We start from the raw sequence: 25,159 nt of genomic DNA, 5'->3' as shown, positions 1-25,159 counted from the left end.
GGAACACGCAAGGCAATGTGTGTGCAGTCAATGGCACCCTGCACCATGAGGAAGCCTGCAGTAAGTGCAAAACCTCATGCTGGCTCCTCCTGCTTGTCTCTCGCAAGAGGGGATGAGATGAATGCATTTCTCTTCGTATAGAGAGCTTCAGTTACCTCCATTATGCAACAGTGCACTGCAGGCTGCGAGCTGTTTATTAAAGTAACCAGATGCATAAAAATTAAGAGCTACAGTCACCTTGACAGTCACAGGCAATGCTGTCCTTACCCTGCTTTGAAGCTTCAGTTGTGACTGCAGCATTTGGCAAATTTCACTCACGACCTCTTTAGTGAAGTGAAGAGGTTACATGCATTGGTCCTCGCTGATGTTGAGGTAAGAGAATTGCTCCCTAAAGACCCTTTATGGATATGGCCTCCTGCTGAGTGCCCTTCTCCCCCTCCTTGTAGAGGGTGGTGTGTGGGTCAGCTCTACCTCTGACTTGTGAGCAGTTCGAATCGCTCCCACTCCCTTGGTTCTAGACCTGGGACTTATTTGGGGGTTGTGATGAAAAGTGCAGCAGACAATTGAATTTTGGTGAAAAGAATAAGATCTTTATTGAGAAAGAAAATACACAATACAATAATCTTAACACTCTAAATTGTGGGAACACTTCGGAATATACGAGGGAAAATAACAATAGACAGAATACTACACCCCTCCCAATCCCACTTCACTAACTAAGTTGGGCTCCAGAGGACCAGGGATAATGCTCACCAAAACGACTTCTTTTGGCAGTTGTAGAGGTTCGCGATTTTGGGGTTCTCTAGATGTGTCGGACACGGTAGAGGACTTCACCTGCGTGGCTGGTCAGTCTTCGTGAGCCTGCTGATGTGGTAGGGTGCGTATTGGATCTATCAGGTAAGAACCAAATTCCTTTGGTCAGAAGTAGGGTTTAGAGTCTTTTCAGTAAAATCTTACCCAGGGGTAAGTCGGGATAGATTGTAAAGTGGAAAAAACTTGTGGATCTTCGGTTTTCTTCTGAGTTGGGTTTTGTTGGTTGTGGTGGGCCAATATTACCCGGTTGCTGGTAATATTTGGTTGTTTGTTTTGTGGGGCCCTGGTCTGCCGCGAGGTCTCCAACGGTGTGTTAGTTCTTCGAGAGGGAGCTTCTTCTTGGACTGAACTTGATGACTTGACTTGACATGAATGATGAAGCAAAACTCTTTTCTTCAACTCGTCTCCACTCCTTGAACGTTCCTCTTGCTCAACTGCTTGAACTGCTCGACCCGAACTGGACCTGCACTCCTTGAACCGAACTCTGGAACCGCACTGCAACTTTGTTGAACTTGTCTTCTTCTTCTTCAAACTGAACTGCCCCCGAACTGTAAAAACAGGCCTTCAATTACCTGTATACTGTTTGAGGCCTGCTAATCTGTGTGTCAAATCAGCTCTGTCTCTTTGTTAGTATTGGCGGGCTCGTTAACATTGATGGGTTAAAAATTGTTTAATATGTTTCGGGATGGTCCCATCGATCTTAATTGGTTTTAAGAATGCGTGAAATGGTTTCGGGGTAGTCTCATCGATTCTTAATTGGTTTAAGCGCTTGTTTAACCTCTTGTTTAATTGCAGTAACATTTGTCTTTTCCTGTGGGGGCCAAGGTTCTTTTGTTGGTTGGTGGCATGTTCTGCATTATGTATACTTTGGATGGTTCTGTAATTTTGGGCGGGAACTGCTCTTCCGTTGGTCTATTGTCATTATGTAAAATGACTGAGACAGCCTAGATAGTCCCCAGACAGCTTGGCTAAATGCCAATACTCAAAACTGTCTATTTACAGAGGCCAATCCCAATTCCTTTTGTTGCAGCCCCCTTTTCTTCCACAGGCTCGAACATGTTTTTGAAATAAAAACCAAAATCCTGGGGTCCTTGATTTTTAAATCACCCTTTAGGCCCAGTATTTTTATACCATTCTGACATGGTTTATTAACAGTCCAAAAATCCCTTCCTTAGGGTAACTTCTTGGTTTTGGGGATCTGCTAAATTTTGAGAATCTTACATCCTCCTCCTCCTTCTTCTAGCAGCTTGTCCTGCTCCGTGTGACCTCTCTTCATTCTCCCAGTCATGTTCCATTCCCAGAGGAAGCCCTACCAGGCCACCATGTCTGGAAGCAACTTCTTTCAGCACAATATTTTATATGACAAAAAAATGTACTTCAGCACCATCCAGACCACTTCCTATAGACTACTGAAACTTTAGCCAAGTATAGGAAGCCTCCAAAACACGTAGAATTGCACCAACAGTTCGAAGAAATAATCCAGCAACTAACCTGTAAGTACTTCATGATCCCTTTAAGTATCACCGGTGGGGGGATGCGGTGCATGGACCTCTTTAAATACAGAAGTTGCATTCTTGCCCTGCCCCCTTCTCAAATTTCCCAGGCTCTCCAGGAGTATCCTGCTGGCAAGACTCTTACCATTGTCCCACCAACATTGTTTAAATGAACTGACCCCAAGATATTTGATGGGGGCGTCCTCCTCCAATTTCAACAGGCACAAGTCCCATACCACCGTATTTACACCAATGCATTTGGGAACTAGGATTTTGCAGGTCTAATTATTTCTTTAATGTTTTAATGCTTTGTCCATTACTTGACTGAGATGATCTGTTACATCTTTCCTCTCTATGTTTGTTATATATATTTTTTCCCTTCCCCTTTTTCTGATTGTATTAATATGCCTTTCTGCCTCTTATTTTTCAGTTCGGAAGAAGGGTCCACAGCCAAAACATAAATTTGTCTGTTCTCTCCACAGATGCTGACTGATCTGCTGCCAGCATTTTATGTTTCTGTTTAAACACTTTGATACCTCAGTTGGAATTCTCATCTTCAAATCTTGTTTTGGTTAATTTAATTTTGCTTGAGGCTATCTCCATCTGGGCAGATTCAATAAAATTCTTAAGGCAACTCTCTTATCTCAAAGTGAGAGCGGGTAGTTTCCAGATACAGCACAAAAAAGTCTGACTTTTTTAATTTTGTAAGATTACCATCTGTTCAAGCATTATCCATTGCTTAAAAGCCAGGCACATGCTCCTTTGCCAATTTACAAAGGATTGTCTAACATACTGTTACCTTTGCAACCAATCCTCTTGCTAATTGTGCTAGAAACCTGGAGATTTTCAGTGTTAATGAGAATAAAAAAGTAGATGCAATGAAATTGATGATTAAAAGGGGATATGAACATTTCTTCCATTATTATAGCTAGCCTCAGTCTTATATGGTCTAAAATGGGTATCAGAAGAGTACTGAAACAAAGGTAAAAAGGTGCTTGTTAAAGGGCTATGTTAAGAATAATGCATTCAAAATGGGAGTTAGGGATACAAAAGAAAGGAAAGATCTGCATGAATCTGCAGGAAATCCTGCAGTAGCGGTCAGCTTCAAAGGCGGAATGACGCCAAACGCTGCCAGTTCACCGTCATCCCGACCACAAATTTCAGGCCAATGTGTTTACACCTGAAACATTAACCTGTCTTTTCTCTTTACAGATGCTGATAGACTTGCCGTGTAACTCCAGCGTTTTCCATCCTTATTTGGTATTAACCAATGAATGGATAAGTGCTACAATTGTTGATACAAATTAGCTACATTACATTGACCAGTGCATTTTGCACCATGCTAAGTGTTCTATATGTGAAATGACTGAAAAGCATCAATGATTATGATATATAATATTAACATTTGTATACCTCCAATAATGTATACCTTCACATATACAATACAATACAAAACTTCATTCTCGCCCTTGCCTCTTAGGAAGTGTATTATTTTAAGGGAGGACTGTATTGACTTCAGTAGTTCACAGTTCCAGTTCAAATCAACACAAAACTTTGATGTCACATCATAATAGTAGCGATGATTAAATAATTTTCAATTTCTGTTAGTTTGGGTTCCCAGATTGTGTGTAAGGTAACGTTTAATTTACGTCTCATTGTGTAGGGGCACAATCAATTCACACTTACAAGAAAGAAAATATGGCACCAATTTTATGGGCAAAAGCAAGAAAGTGGGGTTTGTAGAGACAAGCCTTACTGCAGTTATTTAAGCTCATTCTCCTTTAGCATTTCAGCTCCACTACCATTGCAATTCTAAATCTGATCTTTGCTCTTCCAGCTTACACCTGCATCCAAATACTCACAGAAATGTATAAAATCCATCCTGCAACTGTGATTTTTGGATTCCCATCAGAATTTTACCTTAGTTGCAAACACAAAAATGGATTTATTTTCGATTTATTTCTGAAGGTCCCCACTACTTTGCAGAGTCCAGGCTGCTGCTGTGCTAACATTAAAGGCACTATATAAATGCAAGTTGTTGTTGTTGTTGTAGAATTACACAGCATATTGCAGTACAGAAACAGGCCATTTGAATCATCACTGCTATTTTTTGCATATGAGCCACCTAGTCTAATTTCAGTCTCCTGCTCAAGCCCCATAACTTTTAATATTTCTCTTTATCAAACAATCATCCAATTGCCATTAAAATAATTGATGGACTCTGCTTCAACAGCAGTTTATGATAATTCCACATTCCAACCATCTTCTGTGTGAAGAATATTTTTCTAACCTCTCGAATACTTTGCATCATTATTTAAAATTTGTGCCTTCCTATTATTATCTTGTTGACCTGTGGAAACAGTCTATTACTATTTACCTTATCACATCATTTCTTATTCTTGAAGACCTCTATCAAGTCACCCCTTAACCTGCTTAGCTCTACGGAAAAAAAACCTTAAGATCTCAAGTAACTTTTTATAACTGTAGTCCTTCATTCCTGATAACATCCAAGTGAATCTTGCATGCAGCATCCTTTCCATTGCCTTTATATCCATTGTATAATAGGGTGCCTAATTCATTCAAGCATTTTCCTACAATTGATGCTAGGCTAACTGGCATGTAATTATCAGGTCTGTGCCTTATTAACTTTTAAAATAATAGCACTACATTTGCTATCCTCTAGTCCTCAAATTCTTATCCATTATTTATGGAGCTTTGAAAAACATCAACCAAAGCATCACTAATCTGCTGCTTTAATTCCTCGAGGATTCTAGGATTTATCGCATCTAGTGCAGGAGGTTTATGGATATTTAATTCTTCCAGTTTTTGCGTAACATATTCTCTATTTGCTTCTATACGCGCTATAGATCATTTAGTTCCATTTACTATGTCTGGAATTTAGATGATTGGCTTATCTGTCCTATCTTGATGAAGACTGATATGAATAATCCATTTAGTATACTTGTCATGTCCTGACCATCTGTAATAATTGTACCTAATTTATCCTTTAATGAAACCATCAGTTCTTGACTTTCCTTCTTCTGTTAACATGGCTGTAAAACCTCTTTGGTTCCCATTTGTTGCCCTCTGATTTGTCTCTACTTTTAATTTTTCTAATTGTTTCCTTAGCTACCTTCAGGTGCCTTTTGCTAAAATCCCAATCCTCCCTTTTTTCTTTCCTTATACTTTTCAAAGTTTTTCTTGTTTTTTTTAATGTTCTTCCTAAGTGATACAGCGCCTACTTATTTGTTGCTGTTCAGCCAATCAGCTGAAAATGCAACACCGACACTAAAGTGTAACATATAAATGTGGTGGACAAATTGTACACTAGACTGACTGAGGTGGAAATTGGTCCTTGTTGCACATTTTTTTGGGTGGAAAATATAAGTAAAAAGGACCAATTTGTTGGGGGTGGGGGGGAACATCTGATCTGCACCTGCATTGGGGAGCCGCCATCTTAATAAAGTCGGCTTTGCAGGTGTCTCTGAAAAAGGTGTTAGGCCCCTTGCATCGGCAAATCAGGAGCCTTATGGCTGTTTAAGGACCCCTGCCAGAAAGTTAGCTGCTTAGAGCAGTGCACATGGCCAGCCTGCTCCACTCAGGATTACGAGTTCAACATGAGGACTCAACAAGAATGTAAGTATGCATTTCTATACATAACTTCATAGGGAGCCAGGAGGAGCAGCAGTACTCCTCTGACTCCAAAGCACTACTGCAGGGAGTGGGCTGTTTATGGCTAGGATCAAGGTTTGGGAGCAGAGCAGGCCATCAGGAGCCTGGCACTTGGGAGGTGGAGCCTGCAGGGCACAATAAAGAGTGTTGAAGACTGGCAGCTTTGTTATGATAGCACTAGGGTAGCTGATAGAAGGCAGTACTGGGGTGGGCGTGGAGGCTGGGCTTGAAATGTTCTTACTCCTGTTCTGTTGCAGTGTTTAGATAGCTGTATTCACATTTGCAAATGTTGAAATGTTCAGCTGCAGGCTTTGGGCTCTCAGTTGTCTCCCTGCTTTAATGCTCCAGGTTGGGCGACCTGCTCTTCTGCTCCTGTTTTTCTTTCTCCTTTAAAGTCCGAGAACTATCTTTGCTGAAGTGTTTCACTCATCTAAACAGCTTCTTTTCTTTGCTGGTAAGTGTTTAGCAGCTGCCTTGAGGATGGATTGAATAATCACATGACTCCAACAAGGCACTGATACCAGGACAGATCCGGGATGGGTTTAATTAGCACAGTAGCTTTCATCTAAATCTTTGAACCAAATCTTTGAAGTCCAGGAGGACAGTCATCATTACTAAAGGAATCTGGAGGAAAACACACTTCTCTCAATAGCTAAGCCACAGATATCTTTTGCCACTGGAGCTTTATTACAGCAGAAGTGAAGCTCAAGCAGTATGAGATTGCTAATTACAGATGATTTCACAACTCCTGGCTTCAATGCACTTGGGAGTCAGCTTGTATCCTGACTTCCAAGTTGTACCGTTACTTTCATGTTGATATGCTTTAACACCGGCTTTGGATTGCTGGGAAAGTTAGTTGCTATGTTTATTACACCTTACTTGGACCAGCACCTGTTGTACAACAACATAAGGTGGCACAGATGAAATATGCCCTTATGAATAATGAGGGTTACATGGTTCACAACAATCTCTGAGAATGAATATTGACATTCAAAAGTAAACACATGCACTTCCCATCTGGACTGCACAGATTGAGGGCCTGGAATGAAATTCAATGGTGCATCACAGCAACTTGAAATGTTCAATTTTATTTTACGTTTGCTTTGAAATGTTGACAATTGTGTAGGGCTCAGATGAGTGCCAAATATATGTGAAGAAAAAGCAATTTTGCACAAGCCTACTTTATGGAATTGCAAATGATAAAACATGAGCAAACCAACAATCAACTTTGATCTGAAACTAATCTGCGAGTATCTGATTAGATGTTGTTTAGGGACAAACATCAACATAAAAGGAACTAAATAAACAATTGTTTGATTTAATGAAGTATACTTCATTGATAGTTTAACAAGATCTAATCAAATTCAACTAGTTTGGCTTCCTTAACAGTTCTGAGCTAAAACAATGATTATTTGCATCAAACTGATTTCTTGACACCTTTTTTTATCATTCTCAGGTTGTGAAAGTGCTGGTAAGGTCAGCATTTATTGCCCATCCCTTGTCCCATAATGCTGTTAGGTAGGGAGTTCCAGGATTTTGAACCAGCGACAATGAAGGAATGGCGATATATGTCCAAGTCAGGATGGTATGTGGCTTGGAGGGGAACCTGGTGGTGATGGTATTGCCATGCACTTGCTGCCCTTATAACTGATGGAGGTTGCAGGTTTGGGAGGTGCTGCTGAAGAAGCCTTGGAAAGTTGCTGCAATGCATCCTGTAGACCGTACACACTGCAGTCATGGTACGCCGATGGGGGAGGGACTGGATATTTAAACCAGTGGATGGGTGCTGATCAAGTGGACTGCTTTGTCCTGGATAGTGTCAAGTTTCGTAAGCATTGTTGGAGCTGCACCTATCCAAGCAAGTGGAGAGTATTCCATCACACTCCTGACTTGTGCCTTGTAGGTGGTAGAGAGGCTTAAGGGAGACAGGAGGAGAGCCACTTGCCACAGAATACCCAGCCTCTGGCCTGCTCTAGTAGCCATGGCATTTATGTGGCTGGTCTAGTTCAGTTTCTGGTCAATGGTGACCCCAGGATGTCGATAGTGGGGGACTTGGGAATTGTAATGTCATTGAATGTCAAGGGGAGGTACAATACTCTCTCTTGTGAGAGATGACCATTATCTGGCACTACTGTGGCACGAATGTTATTTGCCACTTATCAGCCCAAGCCTGGATGCTATCCAGTTCTTGCTGCATGAGGGCACAGACTGCTTCAGTATCTGAGGAATTTCAAATGGAGCTGAACACTGTGCAATCATCTTCTGACCTTATAATGGAGGGAAGATCATTGATGAAGCAGTTGAAGATAGTTGGGCCTAGGTACCTGCCTGAGGATCTCCTGTAGCAATGTCCTGGGGCTGAGATGAATGGCATCCAATGACCACAACAATCTTCCTTTGCACTAGGTATGACTCCAGCCAGTAGAGTGTTTTCCCCCGATCACCATTGAATTCAGGCTTACTAGGGCTCCTGTATTTATTTGTATATAACATTCATGCCACCTTTATCGTTAAAGGAGTATCTATATGTTTAGACAAATACTTGCCTGTTTACCATTTTAATCCATTTACAATAACTAAACTTGTCAACACTTTCATCTCATAGGGTTAACAGTCATAGAAACATGCATATAAAGCATTACATAAGAACAATAAGAAATAGGAGCAGGAGTAGGCCAATCGGCCCCTCGAGCCTGCTCCGCCATTCAATAAGATCATGGCTGATCTGATCCTAACCTCAAATCTACTTCCACTCTCCATCCCACCCGAACCCATGTGATCTCCCGGGAGAGGCGAAAAACCAGATAAAAACCCAATGGCCAATTTGGGAGAAAAAATCTGGGAAATTCCTCTCCGACCCATCTAGGCGATCGAAACTGGTCTAGGAGATCACTCTGTCCCTGTATTTCCTGCAGTACTTACCTTCTGTAAAAGATGATCTCCACCCCAGCCAGGAACAGGCCCAATTTACTCTTGAAGGACTCCTAGCTGGCAGCCTGTTCCCGAGGTCTCCACTAATCCCTGTGAATAGAACCATCTCCTGAAATCTAACACAGAATTAGAACACAAGAAGTAGGAGCAGGACCAGGCTACACGGCCTCTGGGCCCGCTCCGCCACCCACAGGGCCATGACCGATCCGAACCTAGACTCATGTCCAATTTCCTGCCTGCTCCCCGTAACCCCTAATTCACTTTACTTCTAGGAAACTGTCTATTTCTGTTTTAAATTTATTTAATGATGTAGCTTCCACAGCTTTCTGGGGCAGCAAATTCCACAGACCTACTACCCTCTGAGTGAAGAAGTTTCTCCTCATCTCAGTTTTGAAAGAGCAGCCCCTTATTCTAAGATTATGCCCCCTAGTTCTAGTTTCACCCATCATTGGGAACATCCTCACCGCATCCACCCGATCAAGCCCCTTCACAATCTTATATGTTTCAATAAGATCGCCTCTCGTTCTTCTGAACTCCAATGAGTAGAGTCCCAGTCTACTCAACCTCTCCTCATATGTCCACCCCCTCATCCCTGGGATTAACCGAGTGAACCTTCTTTGTACTGCCTCGAGAGCAAGTATGTCTTTTCTTAAGTATGGACACCAAAACTGTATGCAGTATTCCAGGTGCGGTCTCACCAATACCTTGTATAACTGCAGCAATACCTCCCTGTTTTTATATTCTATCCCCGTAGCAATAAAAGCCAACATTCCATTGGCCTTCTTGATCACCTGCTGCACCTGCATACTAACTTTTTGAGTTTCGTGCACCAAGACCCCCAGATCCCTTTGTACTGCAGTACTTTCCAGTTTCTGGTATTAGGTATTAGAGGCTCCTTCGGAAATGTGCAGGCACAAACTCTCAGACCAGTACACAGTACAAAACACACAAAGCGCATGTTGGTGCAATAACCTTTTAAGTACCATTCAAGCTACCATTTTTTGATAAGATCTTGCAATTTTAGATTTGACCATTTTTACCACAGTAGTAACTGAAAACTGTAACAGAAAGTGCAATTGCAATGGTCAACTGAAATTTACAAAAAAATGTTTTACTTGGCAGAAGCTTTCAATTGTAAGTAGGGTTTATTTTAGACAGTGTGATGTGGTGGGGGTAGTTGAACCATAAGATTTGGCCAGAGCCAAAAGTTCTATTCTGTATTCTATGCACTCATTAATGTGCACTGCTGGAGAAACCAGCGCTAATGTTAAAACATACGGGCCTAGAAATTCACTTTGGGGCGGCCAGCTCGCTCGCGCCCAAAAGTTAGCGCTGGGCGGGGAGCCATTAGCGATCGTCAGATATTCAGTGTTTGCGCCCCAATTCGGAACCGGGCGCTATACCAGGGTGTGCCCGTCTCCGCTTGGGGCGCTGACACTGAATTTCAGCGCTCTTGGCGCTGCTGCGCCAGCCGCTGCGGAGCGGCAGGCTGCAGTACTGCAGGCCTCCTCCTTCTCTTAAGGGGTAGCTGCCTGCAATGGGGAGATCGCCGCTGGAGAGTGCCGGCAAATGAGCCCGGCACCACGGAGAAGTGCCGGGTTCACGGAAAGCAGCCGGCAATGCCGCGGGGGGGGGTGTGGAGGAGGCCGGGGAAGGAGGTGCGGGCAGGCGGCCGCCGAAAAAGCGGCCGGCCGCACCTTCCCCTTTAAAGCGCCCCACTAAGGCTACAGCACGGCCCCGTTTTCTGGTCGCTGTTTGCGGCCGCTTCGGAGGAGGCGGCCGCTACTAAGTATGGGGATCGGGCCGGTTTCGGGGCGGAACCTGGGCACTGCGCACACCGATGACGTCATCGGTGCCGGCGCAGCGCTAACGGCTACCGCCGCCAATACCGCTGCGCTGAATATCAGCGCAAACTCATTTTTGGCGCAGAAGCCCTCTTTAGGCGGTAACTGGCCGCAAAGCTGGCAGCGCCTTAATGAATTTCTAGGCCACGGAACTTCTGAGCTCCGTATCTAGCAACAAACCCTGTTGCTTAGCAACAGCTTCAAAACAGTCGGCACAGCTTGCAAGCGTCTCTGTAGCTAAGCAACAGCTTCAGCTAGACGCAGAGCCAGGAATGGAGAAAAAAAGCAACGAAAAGTAAAAAAAGTTATCTGAACCGACTCCTGAATTTTGCCGGTGGATAGAGCATTCCGGAGATTTAACCTCCGTTTAAACTAAAGTTTCCTGTATATCATTAATAGATGTTCCGTAAATGCTTCCTATTTCATATATATTGTTAACTGTAAGCTGCTGCATTTTTAATGTTGCTGAGCTGAATCTGATGTTATAATGATTAAAATCTAACTTGAAATGTATACACTTTGTGTAAAGCGGGTTATTGTGTTTTGTTAATACCTTTGACCCAGTACATAAATAGGCAATCTCATTTTGACGATTTTATTTTAATTTTGACTTTGAAATCAGCTGCGATCTAACAAAATGTTTTTCAGGTCAAAACTAAAATAAGAAAATGTTCATAAGGTTTAATTGTGAAATCACTGCAAGTCAAAAAAAAACTGCGCTCAATGCAACAGTGGCTGTTGGACAGTATCAATGTACTAATAACGTATGTTGGTACTTCACAGCACAATTACACCCCAGTGGTCAGCAGAAGAACACAGTGATGCGCCATCAATTACTCAAAAGACTGAGGTTGAGCAAGTAACAATCAGGCTTTTATTAACTAAAGAATGAAGGTCTTGTCTCGAGTGGTCGACCCGTCCAGAATACTAAGGGACTGGGAGGTAGTCACTTATATACCTGGAATAGTGGGAGGAGTCAGCCGAGGCATGTCCAGACCTGTACCTAGTGGAATACACATACAGACACAGACAGGTATGACAGTGGTTTACCACACACAGCACAACAAAAATGCCCTCGGCTCAAAGGCAAATGTCATACAAATGTCAAATGAAAAATAACGTTGGTGCTCCTCAGAACTGAGCCATATGCATTAGGAAAACTTTAGTTTCAATCCTAGTTAGCTGATTTCAGCAGGGTGACACTGTAACTGTGCAAGAGTAGAGAAAATTCTACCAGTGCTCCTGTTACATTTTTAGACTTTACTCAGATGTTTCTGATGGAAAGATATTTAAAATAAATAAAGATTGTTGTGAATTGATTTATTACAGTGTTTGTATTTACCACAGTTCCAACTCTAGATAGCCATCCAATGACTCCTACTGGAAAATTCTTGGATGTTAGGTGATGAGAGGATAAGGCTCACCTGTGATATTCCCCATGGTCAAATAGCCTGTGGACCATCACTGTCTAGGCTAACAAAAAGGCTTGCGACATCATGCCACTCATGCTTGAGGTGGACTCCTCCAATCTCTCTGCAAGCTTGCACTGTGCAGCTGGCACGCTCGCCAGTACATCTCACATTCTTTGCTGCTGCTCCAGATGTATCCTGTTCATCGACGGCACCCAGGGTACAGCATCTGCGTCCAGCTGAGCAGAGCTTGGAGCATCCTGCAGCCTCCGACGTGGACTCTCCACAGCTGTCCCTATCTCCACCATCTGCTCTTGCTCACTTATGGCATGTGAGTCACCAGGTTAAAATCCAACTATCTGCCATCTGCCAACGAAGTGTGAATATCTGAGCTAGTGCATGGTCTGCATGTGTCCTGTGATGGTGCACACTCCGAGGGAGCAACCTCCTCTGAGGAATCGTTGTCATCCTCCTGAACCAGCTCCTTCGGGATGCTTGAAGACCCTTGAGGAGATTAAAGACATGAATTAGAACTGCCAAATGTAAGAATGTTTTAAGTGATCATTATGCGCATTATCATATTTCACTCACTGCTGACATCAACATGATGTCACCAGGTAGCTGGGAGGCTCCGATGATCAGGCATGCCGAGACTCCACTGATGTCCAGTTCCTCCTCCTCTGTAGCTGTCAGTTGCGAGATGGTGGAGGGCCACCTCCGGTTCTTTGCCTCTCCCTCGTGTTCTGCACTATCTTCTCTTGCATGGATGGAAAGAAGAGACCTATAAGTGAGAGTAATGGCATGTGTTGAACAGATCGATGGGGAGCATTTGTTGAGGGGTGACTATGGGAAAGAGGCATGACATTGCATAAGGATGAGGGTGAGTGTCAGTGATGGATGGGCAGATGGAGATGTGTGGAAATGCATAGACAGAGAGGGATGGGTGAGTTGGTGTGAGGATTGATGTGCTGGAGTAGGCTTAAGAAGGCAGAGTGAGGGGGTTGGGGTGATACGCACATCAGGATATAGTTGAATGTGCCACTGTAAGCACCTTTCCAGCCCTGCTTAGGTAATTAAATCGCTTTTGGCATTGAATTCACAAGCGTGGCACCATGCTCCTTCTGTCGACCTCATGGGCAACCTCCAGCCACACCTGCAGGCTTCTTCCTCCCATCAATAGGTGTGATATCTTGAGACACAGCATATATATACGACAGCACAACATGACTTCCGGTAAGAACTGTATTGTACATGGCTTTATTATTATATACATCAGTAGTCTACCAGATGGCTCTATTACTCTTCTCCCTCCTTATTGAAGAAGTTAATCATAGCAAATAATCATTGCGCATGACTTGCATGGTATGCACAACTCTTGGTATACATTTCTGTAAGGGGTGGTGTGTGTGTTAGCTTCATCTCTGACTCCTTTGAGCAGTTCAAATTGCTCCCACTCCCTTGGTTCTAGACCTGGACTTATTTGGGGGTTGTAATGAAATTGCCGCAGACAACTGAGTTGGTGAAAAGAACTTGGATTTTATTTGAGACAAGAAAATATACACAACACAATAAATCTTAACACTCTAAAAGGGGGAACACTTCGGAATATGCGAGGGAGAATGACAATAGACAAAAATACCTTACCCCTCCCAATCCCACGATATTAACTAGGTTGAATTCCTGAGGACCAGGAAATGCTCACCAAACGCAGGAATAGTTTGTAGAGTAGGAAAAACTTGCAGATCTTTGGTTTCTTCCAGGTTGGTTTCTTGTTGGTTGCGATGGCCCAATATTACCTAGTTGTTGGTAATATTGTTGGTTGTTTGTTTCGTGGGGCCCTTGGTTGCTGCGATTCCTTCCGTTCTCCTGTTGTCCCGAGGCTGATGTCTTTCGAATGAGCTGTGCCTTTTTCTGTGTCTGTCCGAACTGTACTGATCGAACCCATCGAACTAATTGCTTTCTGGTGGAGACAGGTCTTTAGTTTATACGAAAACGAAACCTACTAATCTTGTTAGATTTTTGGCTGGCTCGTTAAGGGCCACTTGATTGGTCCCATTTAGTTAACTGGTTTCGGGATAGCTTCTTGAGTAGTTGAAGAAGGTGTAAAGTGGTTTTGAATGTCTCAAAGTCTTTTAATCTTAGATTTCCTGTAAGGCCTTCAAATTCTGTGCAGGTTCTTTTCTCCATGGGTTTTAATGGGCTTTGGGCTTCAGGTGAGGCTGGGGTTTTCATTGATTTATTGATTGAATGCAAATTCCCAGATAGGGGCTGAGTTTCATTTATTGTTCCTCCCAGACAGTCTGGCTACTTTTGAATACACAAACTGTTCCTCTGCAGAGGTCAATCCCACATTCCTGTCGCAGCCTTTTCCTACAAGTCTGAACATGTCTTTTCTTTAAACCAGCCAAATCTTCCTGGGATTTTGATTTAAATCCTTTTTGCCCAATAACTCTGAAACCAGTCCAAAAATCTCTTCCTTAAATTAAACTCTTTGAAATCCTTCTGTTTGGCCCAACCACACTGTTGTCCGTTTTTACAGATTTCTTCTGTGATGTTCCAAAATCACTTTAAAAATGACCTTTCCTTCTGTTCTGGGGTTGTGCAGAAATTTTCGAACCTTACACTTTTCTGTAGGGGGTTTGTGGCATGTGCCGTGCCCAGTCAGCTTCACCTCTGATTGTCCCTTGAGTGGTTTGAATCGCTCCCACACCCCTGGGTTCGAAACACCGGACTTAGGTACAGGCGGCGATACAGAAAATCGAGTAGACAAGTGGTTAGGTATAAGCAAACCAAGATTTTATTAAAAGCAGAATACAACAATCTTATGAAAGATTATTGGTATGAAAATACAGGCATGAAACAATTATACTTATATGGGAATGGGGAACACACGGCACATTGAGGGAAAAACAATTACATTAACAATCCCCTTATCCTTATCCCACCCCCTATACCTAACTAGATTAAGCTATGAGGGGCCAGGAATTCATGCTCACCAATCCAAAACCTGTTGCTCTAATGGTTGTGAGTTTTGAGGTTTGGTCTTGCTGTCCTTTGGGGTACCCCGTCGCCATGTGGTCTCAGGGCGCGGCGCTGAATTTGTTGCTGCGAAGCACCCTCCTTTCCTCAGCTACCGTCATCGTCTCGTCGCGATGGGTTTTCTTCGTCTCCTCCCTCGGGCGGTCGGCGGTGGTAATGTTGCGGTTGGGGGGGTCAGTTGGCGGTTTTCACCGCTTAGTTGATTTTACTACCCAAGCTTCGAATGCCGGTTTATTCGTCACGGGCGTACACACCCGCGTCTATCGCCAGCTTATTCACAGTGCTCAAACGCCAACTTATTCTCACTGTCCATACATACACTGCCACTTTCTTCACCAATCGCCAGCTTATAACCAGGTGTTTGTTTTTTACCAATGCGTCTTTCGCTGCCCTTCTCTGCTGTTATTGGTTTATCTTCTTCTCATCTCATCTCATTGTTATGTCTGACATTGGTGATAGGTACTCAATTGCCTTGGCCTGAGCACATGGAGTTTGATAGTGCTGTTATCATTGTATTGTGTATAGGTATTCGATTGCTTTTGCCTGGAAGTGTGTGTGTGTGGCAGCCATTAAAAAAGCAGCATGAACTGAACTTTGCTTACGGTCTCTGGATTATCTTTGCAAGCACAACATTTGGTGACAAGGATGGCTGAAATCTCTCTTCCACCACCTCCTCTCTTCCTTGCACTACCAGGTGAGCCCCCGATCCCATGGGTTCGCTGGTTACAGTCCTTTGAAACCTACCTCATTGCTCTTGGACTAGAAACTGTGAGTACGGCTCAGAAAAAGGCACTGTTATCCCATTGCTTGGGAGCAGAGGGCCAGCGTGTTCTTGGGACATTATGCACAGCAGACTCAATTCAAACATATAATGAGGCTGTGGCTCTGTTAAGCACACACTTCTTTGCCCCACAAAGTGCCCTCCTGCGGCGATTCATTTTTAGACAGCGTCACCAACTCCTCGGCGAGTCGGTGCATCAATACGTGGCTAATTTGAGGGAGCTAGCTAGCTCGTGCAAATTCGGTGCACTACAAGATGAGATGGTGCGTGATCAACTAATAGAGCACACAAACAAAGTGAAAGTGCGTGAAAGACTGTTACTCGAGTCCGAAGATCTGTCGTTGTCACAGGCAGTCAACATTGCCTTTCAAGTGGAGTCTGCAGCCGAATGTGCAGCGAAACTCGCACATACACCCAGTGACAGCGCCCTCAGCCCCGACAGCTCTGACACGGTAATGCTCGCGCGACGGCAGCAACGCGCGCTACCGCGGCAACAGTGTGGAAACTGCGGATCTCGTTCACATGCTACCAGAGCACAGAATTGCCCCGCGCGCGGCCAAGCCTGTCGCCATTGTGGAAAACAAAATCACTTTGCCAATGTCTGCCGCTCTGCCCCGGTTGCTACAAATGAACACTCTCAGGCCTCAAGCACTATAATTCACAACATGAGCTCTGGGCCAGTAGTGGCTTTCAAGTCATGTACAATTAACCTGAATGATGTGTGCATCCCGCTGTTGTTGGATACCGATGCCAGCGTCTCACGGCTGAATGTGAACACATTCAAATGCTTTTTCAGCTCCCTGCCACTCTCTGCGCCCTCCACTACCCTTTGTGGGTATGGTAATTCGAAAATTGGACTAGTGGGCTCAGTCAACCTCACTGTATGCTATGGAACAAAAGTTTTGCTAGATTTTTGTTTTCATGTGGCACGCCAAGGAGCTAACCTGATGGGACTGGATCTTTTCACTGACCTGGGTTTTTCTCTCTTGGACACCGGCGGGTCTGCGATTCTGCACATCGCCTCACCGTGGCGCCAAACATGGCCAGCACTCTTCGAGGGCCTGGGCTGCCTGACTGCCTTCACCCACCAGCCCATGGTTAACTCCACCATTACCCCTGTCATTCAGCCACTGCGCTGCATCCCGCTTGCTCTCCGTGACGGGGTCACAGCTGAACTAAAGCAGCTACTGGAAGCTGGCATCATCGAACTAGTTGATGCCTCCCCATGGGTCTCCAACCTGGTGGCTGCAACAAAAATGTCAGGTGATCTACATGTCTGTGTCGATCTTCGAGCAGTGAATAAGGCCGTAATCCCTGACAAGTGTCCACTGCCCACGTCAGAGGAACTCACAGCGCAGTTCTATGGTTCCATCCTGTCCTCGAAACTGGACCTTCGACAGGGCTATCTACAGGTTCCCCTCCACCCCAGCAGCAGGGACCTCACTGCTTTTGTGACACATGCTGGTGTCTTTCGGTACACCAGGATGCCATTTGGACTTAGCTCTGCACCCAGCTGCTTCCAAAAGGTGATGTCCTCTGTGCTCGCGGGCATTCCTGGGGTGGCCATCTACCTGGATGACATCGTCGTGCATGGGCCCTCGACCTCCACTCACGACGAATGCCTGCACAGAGTTTTCACAGCTCTAGCAAATCACAAGCTCACACTGAATGGGGAAAAGTGTGTCTTTGCTGTTTCAGAGATCGAATTTGTGGGGTTTCGGTTGTTGACTGACGGTATAACCCCACTCCAGTCAAACGTGGATGCCATTCACAGCATCCCAGAACCCAGCTCTGCAGCACAGGTTGCCTCCTTCCTTGGCATGGCTGGGTACTACCTGAAGTTTTTGCCCCAGTACTCAGCCACCACAGCCCCACTGCGCCAGCTCCTGCGAAAGGATGAGCTCTGGGTGTGGTCAGAAGCCTGTACGGAAGCTGTTCGCCTCCTCAAATCGCAGCTCACGTCGCCTCCAGTGTTGGCTCACTTTGACGTCGCCAGCCCCACCCTCGTCACCTGCGACGCGTCCGCTGCAGCTGTGGGGGCGGTGTTATCGCAGATACAGAATGGAGTGGAGAAACCAATCGCCTTTGCCTCCCGAGCCCTTAGCCCCACCGAACAGAAGTACTCAGTAGGCGAGCGTGAGGCGCTGGCGTGCGTCTGGGCATGTGAGCGGTGGCACCTGTACGCGTATGGCCGTGCCTTCACCCTGCGACCCGATCACCAGGCTCTCACTGCCCTGCTGTCAACATCTGGCACGGGCCACAGACCACTGCGTCTACACCGCTGGTCTGACCGCCTCCGCCAATACAATTTCAGTCTCCAGTTCACACCAGGACGTGACAATGTTGTTGCAGATCTGCTCTCCCGCACTGTCTCTGCCCCAGCCCCACTCGTCGGGTCTGAACATGTGGAACAGGATATCGTCCAGATGCTGCACACGCCTCTCCAAACCACAGTCTCTCTCCAGGAGCTCAAAGAGGCCTCTGAACAGGCTCCGGCCCTCTCCCAGCTGTGCACCTTCATCAGAGATGGCTGGCCTCGCAAGGTGCCTGAGTAACTGTCTGCCTACTCCAGAGTTAAAGAGGAGCTCTCCTGCTGGAATGACTCCTGTATTGCACGTGGGCTCTGCACTGTGCGCGTGTTTTATCCATGGCGCATGAGGGCCACTTGGGCATAGTGAAGCTCAAACAACGATGCCGAGACCTAGTGTGGTGGCCGGGTACCGACAGAGAAATCGAGGCCCTGGTCAAGGACTGTGCAGCCTGCCTTGTAAGTGGCAAGACTGGCCACCAAGCTCCTCCACCCCTGCAACCCCTTGCCTGGCCCTCTCAGCCCTGGGAGCACCTGCAGCTGGACGTCTGCGGGGAGATCCATGGTGTCCCCCACCATCAACGATTCCTAGTGGTGACCTATGACCTGCACTCAAAATGGCCAGAGGTCACTGCCGTGGGCTCCGTCACCTCTCGGGTCATCATTGATATCCTTGAGTCCCTCTTCTCCCGCTGGGGGCATCCAAAGGCCATCACCACAGACAATGGCCTCAAATGGTCTCTTCGGAACTCTCCTCTTACCTTGAGAGCAAGGGCATCCATCACATTCGCACAGCATACTCCCACCCCGAGTCAAATGGGGGGGTGGAGCGTTTTAGCCAGACACTGAAAAATGGCCTCAGAGCACAGCTATCCCAGGGGTGTGCGTTTGACAAGGCCCTCCTCCACACACTGCTGCACTACAGAGCCTCCCAGCATTCCACTACAGGGGTCTCACCCGCATCCCTCATGCTAGGCCGTGAGCTCATGCTGCCACTTGGCAGGCTCCGCCCCTCACTAGCTCAGAGCCCTGCTCCACCGGCTCAAGCCACAGTCGCTAGACAGCAGGAGAAGATGAAACTCCGCTTCGACCAGTCGAAGAGGGCCAAGGCGCCCAACATCTCAGTCTCCAATTGGGTCAGAGTCCGCAGGCCTCACCACAATCATAAGATGGCGTCATTCTGGTCCTCCCCTCTCCAAATCAGCCACCAACTTGGACCAGCCACTTTCTGCCTCACTGACGGCTCTCGGTGGCATGCCAGCCACCTTCGGAAGGTGCCAGCACCCCCTGATGCGGGATTATACCGACCTAACCCCCAAGCCTTACCCCCAGAGTGGCGGGATGCACACGTGACTCAGCCAGCCAACCCCAAGCAGATGTTGTGCCTCAGCCTGCTCCTCAGCAGTCCCCACTTCAGCCTTCTCTTCACCAGTCCACACCTCAGCCTGTTTGTACACGTTCTCGCCCTGGCCACCTACAGGACTTTGTCACTACATTTCGATTGCCTTGGCCTGAGCACATGGAGTTTGATCGTGCTGTTATCATTGTATTGTGTATAGGTATTCGATTGATTTTGCCTGGAAGTGTGTGTGTGTGGCAGCCATTAAAAAAGCAGCATGAACTGAACTCTGCTTACGGTCTCTGGATTATCTTTGCAAACGCAACACTCGTCTCGTCTCTTTCGCCTCTTTGTGGCCTGTGTGTCCTGTGTGGTATTGAACTCGGGTCTCGTTCTCCTCCCACGTTTGGCCCCGGTGTAATGGCCATCCTTGGTTGTTGAGCGGTGCGGGGAGCGAGAAGAGAACCCGCCACGAGGCCAGGCCGTGAGTATGAGCGGCAGCAGGCCAAAGGCCAAACGATGAGAGCAGGAGCAAGAGAGCCAAGAGAGCGATTGCTACTGATGGGCCTACTATTAGTCCATTGTTTAACTTTTGGCGGACTTGTTTAAATGATTACAACCATTTATTTTAACTACATTTGGAGTGGTTGTCTCCGGGTCTAATGGCCCCAATGTCCTGGTTGTTTTGTCATGGATAAGACCTAATTGTCCCCATCCTGACTTGATGGCTACTGTGAGCTGTTACCCATTAAACATGCAGAAACCTAATGGCCACGATTATAGGCCCATTCTATCTTGATTTGATTCAAGTCGAATAAATGCGTATTCTGTGTTTACTTTGTCTAACTTGCTCCAAAGAGTCCCTGTTCACAGATTCCTGCATTTTAATGTTTCGTCTCCAGGCCTGCTTGTTGGCAAAGCCCTGGTTTTAAAAATCCTGTCAGTATTGGTCACGAGGTTTACAGAAGCCATTTTGGTACTCTGTTTTCAATAACTTGTCCAAAACAGGGTCCCTTGATCCATAACTTGGGGAGTGCGGGAATTTTGAGAACCCTGCAGCTTACATTTCTCAAATGGAACCCATTTTATGTTTCCAAATTCTACTATAGAATTCTGTAACACAAACGAAAGATATGAACTTATTTTCCATTTTTACAGATTAAACTTAACCACTGGTTTTCTGCTTTGAAGAGGTTACCTTCTTTCCTGAACAGAACTTTCAGATCTTGTTGTCGGACTTTGACTCATTCTAGGCTGAGCCTGCGGGAGAATTTTTCTCCAAGGGCTGACCTTGATCTACATTTGGACTCTCTACACTTTCAGACTGTTTGTCTGCCTGACTCGGGCTCAGACTTAAATCCTGACTTTGTCTTGGACTTGTTTCTGGTACATCTGATGTGGGATTTACTACTGGTACTCTACTTGTCACAAGACTAGCTGACTCATCAGAATAAATTGAATCATCCCAGCTTTTAACTCCTAGCACATCTGTAGGTAAGATATGATCAATGTGAACAAACCTAACCTTTCCATGATCGAACATCTTGAGGAAATATGTGCGAGGGCCACATATCTTCACTACTCTTCCTGGTAACCACTTTAACCTTTTATGGTGATGGTTCTTCACTCTAACCTTGTGGTTCAACTTCACACTTCTCTCTCTAACTCTACCTTTATCATGACTCTCTTTCTGCCTTGATTGTTTTTCTTCTACGTACTGTGCCAAGTTTTGCTTTAACAACAAGAACCTGGTTCGTGGCTGTCGTTTGAGAAACAACTCTGTTGGTTTGAGGAGTATTCTGATAGGTAATCAGAAAATTTGCCAGTTTGTGGTCCAGTGACAACTGGCGTTTCTTTGGATTTGGATCCAACATTTGCTTGATGAGGGCACGTTTGGCAATTTGTACTGTGCGCTCTGTTGCACCATTTGAAGCAGGGTGGTATGGTGGAACTTTGGAAAGCTTCACACCATTTCTGCTCATGAACTCTGTAAACTCTTCTGATCAAAATTGTGGCCCATTATCAGACACAATTTCTTCTGGGAGGCCGTATGACGAAAACAATCCTCGTAAATTGTCTAGTGTTTTACTTGTTGTTATTATTCATATCGGAAACACCGCTACCCACTTGGAGTGACTATCACTATGAACAATTGTTGTCCTTCTAGCTCAGCAAAATCTACATGTAACCTTTGCCACACTCTGGGAGGCCATTTCCATGGCTGTAATGTACTGATGGTGGTTTCTTGCTCACCGATTGACATGTTATACATTGACTGACTATATACTCTATCTCTTTATCTAAACTTGGCCACCATAAGTAACTGCTTGCAAAGCTCTTGGTCAAGCACATTCCCAGGTCCTGGTCATGAAGATCTCCTAACAATTTAGACCTGAACCTATTTGGGATAACCACTCTTGCTCCCCACATGATACAATCTTTATCCACTGACAATTCATTCCTATGAACGAAGTATGGATGGATATCTTCCTCTGATACCTGGTTTGGCCATCCATTTGCTATGTAATCATACACCTTTGACATAATTGGGTCACATTTGGTTGCCCTACCAATCTCTTCAGCTGTGACTGGCAGCTCAGCAATGTATGAGAAATAGAACTCTTCTTCCTTATTGGGTGTAACTTGTGATGGGAATGGCAACCTGGACATAGCATTAGCATTACTGTGGTCAGCTGATCATCTGTACTCAATGTCATATGTAAACGCTGACAAAATCAAAGCCCATCTCTGCCTTCGGGCTGCAGCTAACGTTGGAACTGGGAACTTTGGATGGAGGATTGCTGTCAGCGGCTTATGGTCAGTAACTATGGTAAACTTACGACCAAACAAGTATTTGTGAAACTTCTTGACCCCAAAAATCAATGACAATTTCGATCTGCGCATAATTCCGCTCACTGGCACTGAGAGTGTATGAAGCAAAAGCAATTGGTCTCTCCTCCCCACTATCTAGCACATGAGAGATCACTGCCCCAACTCCGTATGGAGAGGCGTCACATGCTAGCTTGACCTCCTTAGATACATCATAGTGAACTAACATGGTACTCTCTACTAACTGGCTTTTACACTCTTTGAATGCTGTGTCGCATTCTTTTGACCACTTCCAAGGGACCTGTTTTCTCAACAGCTCATTCAATGGCTGTAACAATGTAGCAAAGTTCCATATAATTCAAAAGACTCAAAAATGATCGCAGATCAGAGACATTCTTGGGAGTGGGTGCATTTCTGATTACATCCAGCTTTCCCTTGGTTGGATGTTAACCATCTTTGTCCACTCTGTGCTCTAAGTACGCTACTGAATTTTGAAACAACTAGCACTTGTGAGCTGTCACTCGTACTCTGTACTTCTCTAACTGTTTGAGCACTTCATTCAACACCTCATCATGGATTCGCTTGTTTGGCTATGAAATGAGTATGTCATCTAAATAACACACTACCCCTTCAATCACTTGCAAAATTTGGTTCATCACCCCCTGGACTATGTCTGGGGCAGAAGACACTCCAAATGGTAGCCTATTGAACTGATACAGGCCTTGGTGAATATTTATAGTCAAGCATGACTTGGACTCTTCATCTAACTCAAGTTGTAGGTAGGCGTTTGCTAGATCTAACTTCGAAAAGATCTGGCCACCTGTCAACGTTGTGAACAAATCTTCCACATTTAGCAACGTATTGGGTAGATTACACTCTAGAACCTGGTTTACGGTTACCTTATAATCACCACACAACCTTACCTTACCTTACCATCTGACTTAGGTACAACAACAATGGGTGTACTCTTTTGAGCAACCCATAAACAAATGGACTGTAACTAATAAAATATTAAATGAAACTTAACAAATTAAATTGAAATTTGGTTGGCCAGGGTGATGATGCATTCCAGTCCCTGCAGTGCCCACCAGTCGCGGAAGGCCTCGAGCATGCTGGAGGACACCGCGTGCTCCATCTCCAGGGCCACCCGGGCGTGAACGTAGCCATGGAAGAGGGGCAGGCAATCGGGCCGAACAACCCCCTCGACCACCTGCTGCCTGGACCAGTTGATGGCCACTTTGGCCAGGCCCAGGAGCAGCCCCGCGAGGAGGTCCCCTGATCTGCCAGCTCCCCACCGTACCAGGTGACCAAAGATAAGAACATAAGAAACATAGAAACATAGAAACATAGAAGATAGGAGCAGTAGGCCATTCGGCCCCTTGAGCCTGCTTCGCCATTCAAAGCGATCATGGCTGATCATCCAAATTCAGTATCCTGTCCCTGCTTTCTCCCCATATCCCTTGATCCCTTTAACCTTAAGAAATATATCCAACTCCTTCTTGAATATATTTAATGAATTGGCCTCCACTGCCTTCTGGGTAGAGAATTCCACAGGTTCACCACTCTCTGGGTGAAGAAATTCCTCCTCATCTCTGTCCTAAATGGTTACCCTTATCCTTAGACTGTGGCCCCTGGTTCTGGACTCCCCGACCATCGGGAACATCCTTCTTGCATCTAGTCTGTCCAGTCCTGTTAGAATTTTATAAGTTTCAATGAGATCCCCTCTCATTCTTCTAAACTCCAGCATAAGAGAAGAACATAAGATCAAGAGCATGGGACTGAAGTGCAGCCAAAAATCCAGGAGCAGTCCCTGCAAATAATGGAGGAGGGGCTGCAATCTTTCTTAAGGCTAAAGGGATCAAGGGATATGGGGAGAAAGCAGAGACAGGGTACTGAATTTGGATGATCAGCCATGATCTCATTAAATGGCGGAACAGGCTCGAGGGGCCGAATGGCCTACTGCTGCTCCTATCTTCTATGTTTCTATGTAACACGGGCTCCCCAACAACAGTGGGTGTAGCCCAATTACTCAGACCTACCTTAGAGGTATTGGGCTGTATTTTGTGACCCTACGGGTGCATACGGGGTGCGCACACGCCCATAGGGGTCGCACAAGTTCCAGGTTTAGGCATGCGAAATGCATGCGCTAAAACCTGGAACTTGCGATCTGTCAATCTAGATCCTCCGCATCCCTGGGAGAAGGTCCTCTGTGGGTGGAGAGTTGTGCTATTTGCCCAACTTCTGCCCGCTGAATGCCCGTGAAATTCTTACGCCTGTTTAAAATATTTAAGTAAATGACATTTTAATTAATTTTAAATATGTAATTTTTTTAAATGTATTTCATGTGCTCGTGTATTTTTAAGTGATCCCCATTCATACTTATGGAAGTTCCATACGTACGGACCTCCCATAAGTATGAATGGGGATTCCCTTCTTTTATTGGTTGAGCCAGCCCATGTGATCACAGGGGCACTTGCGAACCGCATGCGCCCTGGGATATGTGGACCTCTGCCTGCGCGTACCCGGAGAGGCCCAGGACCTCAAGCCTCCGTATCTCCCAGGCCACCAGGAAAATGCGTAGATATTTTACCGCAAAGTTTTCAGGGTTTCATACACCTCGGGGCCTGCTTCAGTCAAACAAAATAGCCTGTTTCATTTCTAAAACTGTCCAGTTACGGTTTACATCTTCGGGGACGTCGAA

Source organism: Somniosus microcephalus, chromosome 7 (genome assembly GCF_052327205.1).
Source record: "Somniosus microcephalus isolate GS21.2 chromosome 7, FLI_Smic_1.0, whole genome shotgun sequence".
Taxonomy (NCBI): domain Eukaryota; kingdom Metazoa; phylum Chordata; class Chondrichthyes; order Squaliformes; family Somniosidae; genus Somniosus; species Somniosus microcephalus.
The sequence above is the reverse complement of the archived record's forward strand: the minus strand, read 5'-3'. Positions refer to the sequence as shown.